This window comes from Xenopus tropicalis, chromosome 1, assembly GCF_000004195.4.
Source record: "Xenopus tropicalis strain Nigerian chromosome 1, UCB_Xtro_10.0, whole genome shotgun sequence".
Lineage (NCBI taxonomy): Eukaryota > Metazoa > Chordata > Amphibia > Anura > Pipidae > Xenopus > Xenopus tropicalis.
The window spans coordinates 23,000,016-23,007,366 of NC_030677.2; positions in this window are offsets into that span (position 1 = coordinate 23,000,016).

Consider the following 7,351-nt stretch of genomic DNA (forward strand, 5'->3'; position numbering starts at 1 on the left):
ACACACAAATCATCTATAAAACCGACACTTTCATTTTAAATTCTTCATTTGTCAAAGCTGAAATTCAAGGTCATAAACAGTTTGTACAGATGCGCAGATATTATAGATATTATATCGTACCCTTCCTTTCATTAAATTGTACAGTGTTCAGAACACAATGCAGCTGCTAAAGGCACACAGTGTATACTGTATCTATAGACACTCTGATTGCATTATTAATCAATAGTACAATGCCTTCAATTGTCTTTCACTGCAATGGCAAATTGATGCTGTTAGTAACACGTTATGTAAATCAAGGCTTGCCAAAACCTAAATGTACCATTCATAGAATATTAAAATGGATTTTCTTTAAATAATTTACCAGTTATTTAAGGCTAAGGATGCGTGTCCATTGCATGATATTGTTATGATTTCTGCAGCTGCATAAGGTAAATCTGCTGAGGCCTAAGGCATAGAGCCTGTGATTATTAGTCTATGGGCACATATGGTGCTAATGCCCTCCCAAAACGGTTTCTGCCTGTTACTGTACCCAAGTAGGAAATTTAGACATGAAAACATTTGTGTGCATTTCTCAGGCATATGTACATTGATAGGCAGTAAATTAAAGTTAACAGCAAGAGACAGAGATTATAGGGCAAGCAACACCAATGCTTTAGCGGCAGAGAACCCTCTATGTGTGCCTTTAGCTTTATGGGGTGTTTTATGTGTTATGCCACTTAAAACTATGGCTCCTCAAGATCAGGACCGGACTGGCAATCTGTGAATTCTGACAAATACCAGAGGGGCCTGTAAGATGCCATAGACCTGGGGTCCCCAACCTTTCTTACTTGTAAGCCACAATCAAAATGTAAAAAAAGACTTGGAGAGCAACACAAGCATCATAAAAGTCAATGGAGGTGCCAAATATTGACACTACCAGCTTACAGGGGCTTTATTTGGTAGGAAATCTTGTTTTGATTCAACCAAAACTTGCCCCAAATCAGGAATTCAAAAATAACTCCCTGGTTTGGGGGCACTGAGAGCAACATCCAAGGGGTTGGGGAGCAACATGTTGCCCCTGAGCCACTGAGTGGGGATCACTGCCATATACAGTCACTATTTATTGGGCTGGTGTGGTCTGCTGGGGCCTCCTCTATGAACTTGCAATGCCAGGGCCTATTTTGAATCCCAGTACAGACCTGCTCAAGAATTTTCTCTTGTAGTCTTTAAAGGGGTGAAAATCCACCTAAACACACAGTAGAATATATGGCAATAGTAATAGTTTTTATCAGCCCAACCTAAACATAGCCAGAACCCAAAAACTTAGATCCTTCTTTAACATGGTATTTATTAACATAGCCAGGCACACGGGGCAGTAGCCTCTCACAGGCAAGATCTACATCACATAATGGTACGGCACCAAGCTCACTATCTTTTACCTGAAGGAAGCACTATTTATAGAGGCACCTTCTGCTAGGGATCCCTATGCAACCATGGCTGCAGAAGTCCACTTCCAGGGCCGGATTTCTATCCCGTGCGCCCCGAGGCCGCCCCTGTGGGTGTCCCCAGTGCGCATGCGCAACGCGCCAGCTCCCCATTGCGCATGCGCGAACGCTCCTTTTAACTCCCATACGGAGCAGTGGGGAGAGGTCCTGACTGCTCCGTATGGGAGCCAAATTTAAAAATGTTCTTGCGGCGGGGCGGCATGCCGCCCCTAAACTTCTGCCGCCCTAGGCCCGGGCCTTTGTGGCCTCTCCACAAATCCGGGCCTGTCCACTTCAAAAAGGTACAGGGACCTATCACCATGTATGGCTCAACCATGTTCTAAAAAACTGATATATATTTCCAGTGAGCAGTGGTCCCTTTCACAACTACAAACATTTTTGCCTTAATAGAAGATGAAAAATCTATTTTCTCCCTCCATATTTATCACCTTAACGTTTTTCCCATTGATTTTTTCTTTACTGGGAATTATTCATGATACGTTGCCAGCCAAACCTAATGAAAATATACTGAGAATCTTATAAAGCCTAATTCCATCTTCTGCAGAGCATAAAGGGACCCGTTTTGCTCTATTGTATTGATCGGAATATTTCATTATTATCATCTGAATTGACTGAACAGTCAGTGACCATCTGTCATACTCATCACCTTGTGGCTTTTGTACTAAAAAGACCAATCTGACTTGGCGTTCCTTTCAGCACAGTGCACGTTTGGGGGCATATATACAATTTCTGAGCAGGGTGTGAGATTGCAGGTCTCAGTTATGAGATGAAAATGAAATTACATTGCCCCAATGAACAATCAGTTTTTCATTCAGCAACTTTTTCCCCACATACAGAGGAAGAACTGAGACAAGACTTACCTGTGACAAAATTTCTGATGTTTACCATAAAAAAAACCCTCAATTTTTTCCGCTTTTGAATTCCAAATTAAATTAGAATTTTTTTCACCAAATTTAATTTTACCTTACTGAAGCATTTTTCAAATGTACCTCTAGATTTATTTCCACCAATAAGTGTTTGCCAGAGAGGCGGTAAAAAACCTACAACATTATAGCAAAAGTGCAAAACTTTAATCGATTTGTGTAAAACAAGTTATCATAATGTAAAAAGCACGCTCTAGGAATTTTTTTCTTGTTTTAATTACAGGAAACAATTCAAGTGATGCGGCTTTTGTTTGGTTTTTTTTTTAGCCCTAGAGTCACTTTATTTATATGGTACTGTAACCCACTTTTGGCTACCATTCTCTTCTAAACACGCAGTCCCCTGCGTGTGGCGCTACAGGAGACCTGAGCCCCCGCTTATATAGGGGAGCAGGTGTACTTAGGGTTGGCGTGCCTCCACCCAGGGTAGTGACAGAGTGAACTGTTATACCCCTCCCTGGGAAACTTCTCTGGATTAATCTGTGCAGTCCTCCACATTGTATGGACTCCCTACAATTCCCAGGACCTTTCCCCCCCTTAGGGTGGTTGCTTACCAGGCAGTTGAGGATCTACTCCTTAAAAAATTGACTATAACAGAATCTCTCTGATCTCTCAAGCCTGTAGCTATCCTCTTAGGACGCCACTGCCACCTAGTGGTTACTGCTGAATAATGGGGAAACTCCCTTTTCACACATAAACAGCTAGTGGTTACTGCTGAATAATGGGGAAACTCCCTTTTCACACATAAACAGCTAGGACCACCTTTAGGTGTCCATAACCCATAAGGCCACCCTCTGGTGCCTGTCAAAAGGGGAACCCAGACTTAAGGTCCCCATCAGGGGCGCTTCTGCCATTAGGCGAGTTGAGAAACTCGCCTCAGGTGGCAGAAGCACCCCAGTTACCAGGGGCGGCAAAAAGCCGCTGCTGGTAACTTTAAGAGCCAAATTTCAGGTTTTTAAACCGGAAATTTGGCTCTTCTAGTGCAGAGAGCGCAATTGCGCTCTCTGCACTAGCGATCTCACCGCCCCCGGACCCGCTCCTGCGCTCAGAAGGTAAGCGCTGGGGAGCGGGGGGCGGCATCCAGGAGCCGCCTCAGGCGGCGATATGTCCAGAATCGCCCCTGGTCCTCATACATGGGCAGATCCGCTCGCTTGGCGATGTCAACCCAGGATAATGGGGCCAAACGATCAAATTATTACAACGGGCATAGGAAAAGTCGGTCCGGGGACCGCATCAATGAGCCAATGCAGTCCCCAATCCGTCTAGATTTTCTAACCTGCCCGAGATCTGGACAATTTCAGGCCAGATATTGGTCGGGCAGGCCTGTCGGTAGTGCCCATACACGGGCCGATTAGCTGCTGAATCAGTCTAAGGGACAGCTATTATTGGCCCGTGTATGGGGACCTTAAGGGGCCCAAATTTTTGGGATCCCTACAGTACCATAGAGGTTGGTAATGAAGTTATATACAATAACTATGCAAATGAAGTGCTCTTCGACAATAAATTTGGCATTTCATGTTTTTTTTACAGACAATCAGGCAGGGCGTCTCCATGAATATGGGCCCCACAAAGGTATTTAATTACTGGGGAAGTCCCCTCCTCAGGCCAGAGGAGAATCCTGCCTTCTTCACTTTTTTGCCGGCATTACCTAATGTTGAAAAACCATCCACCATCCTACCTCTATAATGGAGACTGAATATTGAGAAGGGCTTTAAAGCTACTTACCCCCATATGTAAAAAAAAGGCACTAAGTTTGCCCAGGAGCAGTAACCCATAGCAACCAATAAGATGTTTTCTTTTAAACAGGTGACCAGTAAATGTACCTGCTATCAGTTACTGCTCCTGGGCAAACATAGTGCCTTTAATTACATGACCCCCCTTTACTTTTCCAAGGCACACAAACCTTCTATTTTCTCAGCCCATTATTCAATATCATATCAATGACAACATGATTGGTAAGGGCCACTGGCACTTTGTGTTACAGTAAGTTGGAGATGTCAGGCCTGGCTGTAGGGGACGGTATGTCGGTATTGTGATATTTCAGAGTGAATTCCTCCCCCTCCTGACATTATATATCCAATAATGATCTTTTTTTTCCTCCGCTCTGTTTATTCTCCCTGCAGAGGTGAAACTTCACTAGTCACCTCAGCCATTAGACTGTGACATGCCCAGTATTACACTTAATTTTTTCCGTTCAATCTCTCCTCCTGATGTCAGATGATTAGAAATTGATAGATTGACAGACTACAGATAATGGATGCACTCAGTGACATTTACAAGCCACAGACGACTGCGTATGGGAAGTCTCAGGCATCCATGGATACCACACAGTGCTCATTACCACTAATCAACAAGTTAAAAAGCCCCTCTGTTCTGCGTTGGTGGGTGTCGGCCCGATTGTGGCTCTTACAAAAGGGCTGCAGATGGCACTCGGATCATGAAAATGTTCCCAGCATGAGTCCTTGGCAGACACTGCACGATGCCCACAAATCCTGGGCTCGGCTGGTTGCAGAAAATGAACCTCATTTACGTTATAGCAACAGTAGAGCACAGGGAAACATATAATGTTATCTGTATTCCTGTGTACATATAAATTTTATATGCTAAGGTTAACAGAGAACTCAGGAACGCTTCTGATAAATGCAATTTGCTTGGCTGCAATGATTTTTGTGTTTACATGAAATATAACTAGTGCCTGATGGATCGTTGCAGTCCCGCCGATGTTTCTGGTAACTTTATACTATACAGCACTTCCTTTAGTAACCCATAACTTCTAATGATAATTAGCTCTAAGGGGTAATTAGGGCTCATCCACACAACATACTTTTGTCTACCTGCAGCCTAAAGGCTAGGCATATAGGAAATTTTGTCTGCCCTCCAGCAGAATATAGTCCCACTCCAATTGTCATTGCTACAAATACTATTGAATGGCCCTATGTAGCAATAATAAGGTCAGCAGAACATATTGGCACCAAGATCTATCTGACACGGTTTCATGTAGGTTTCCCTTCGGAGAGGGGGAAAAAAACGCCCTTTTTGCCATAGACCTAAAGAAGGGATCCCCAACCTTTTATACCGGTGAGCCACATTCAAATGGAAAAAGTATTGGAAAGCAACAAGAGCATAGAAAAAGTTCCTGGTGGCGCAAATAAGAGCTATATTTGGCTATTTGGTGGTCTATGTGGACTGGCAGCCTATAGAAGGCTCTGTTTGGCAATTACACTGGGTTTTATGCAAAACTTGCCTCCAAACCAGAAATTCAAAAATGAGCACCAGCTTTAAGGCCACTGGGAGCAACATCCAAGGGGTTGGTGAGCAACATGTTGCTCATGAACCACTGGTTGGGGATCACTGACCTAAAGGGATACTATTATTTGTATTTTATTACTAGATCTAGATTTTGCCTCTAGCTGAAGGTCAGTAGAGGTCTTCGTCAGTCTGGAGAAACAGGAAACCTGCATTTTTATGTTCTAGGACCTGCTATTGGATATGACTGTTAGCAGCTTTATCACAACCAACCCAATACCATTTAGTCACCATGAATTTATTGCCATTATTGGCATTGAAGTTGGTTGGGAGTACTGAGCGTATGATACAGAATTGCATCATGCTGTAACTTGCAACCGGTCCAATTATATTTTGCTGAATTTTAGGCTTAGAACCTACATCTAAATCCAGTAGGAACCATTGGATCCAGGTGCAGTTTTTCCAATATGAACATTTGGATCCATTTGCTTTCATGAAGACACACATCTGTATATTATCTGTACAATGTATATTCTGCTCTCAGAATATTCACTATTCTCCTATTTTCTGTATTAGTCTCAACTTTTTTGGAGCTAATATTCTTCTTCTACTTACTGGAAACTCTTGGTTGCTATGGATTGTTTCCCCAAGAGCATACCTAAAATTATCTGCTTAAATATCATTGTATGGCTTGAGAAGCGATTATTAGAATCACAATGCAGTATAGTGAGCTGCACCACAATAGTTTTGGTGCTAATACAATACTGTGACTACCTCTCTAACCATAGGAGGGCATAACTACCATGGGAGCAGGGGGTTCGACTCTGGCCTACCAGATGCCCCAGATCGATCAATGTCAATGAGAGTGTTCTTTCGGAAGAAAGAAAACACACATCTGGGGAGTTGTTGGGGTCTGGTTGCACGTCCGGCACCTGGGCCCTGGAGGTCCTAGTTACATTACGAAAGGATAGCTTTCGCCTCAAACACACAAACATATCCTATAGCCAAAAATAAGATACATCCACAGCTGCCCAAAAGACAAATTTAGGCAACATTTTATTAACCAGGCATAAAGACTCCAGGACTGCAGGTAAACACATAGACAGTGCAATCAGATTTCCCAGTGATGGCCTTTTGAAAACAAGGAGGGACAAAGGGATACTTGTGCACCCCTAGTGGTCATGTACAGCCCTCACCAGCACAATGGAGCTGCAACCAGTACTCCATAAAGATAAGAGACTGAAAAATACAGATATATATTCCCAGACCTGCCCTTGCTCTCAAACAAACAGCCCCCAAATTGTAAATGGCAAAGTACCCTGAAGGCCTCAGAAGATGGCAGTACTCCCCCTTGTAAGCACAAGCAATGTAAGACCTATATGTACATATAAAGCGGGAGTGAGGTACAGATTCCATAGCCCCAAATAGTAAACTGAATATAGGATATTTTCTCCTGTCATCATCAAGTGTGGTCTTTATAATGATGCCCCCATAACCCTACAGACACAACGGTATTGCTACACAGCCGCTCGCCTATGTAGAACACTTCTGCATGCAACTCTTTCTGACTCTTTTTATAGTTTGGCCCTAGCAAACTGTACTCTCATACACACTATCAAAAGAAAACGTAGGTCCCTGAAGTCCCTACAGTGTGGAGGGTGTTGACTAGGGAACCCCAATAGTTGGCACAGTATCAAATGG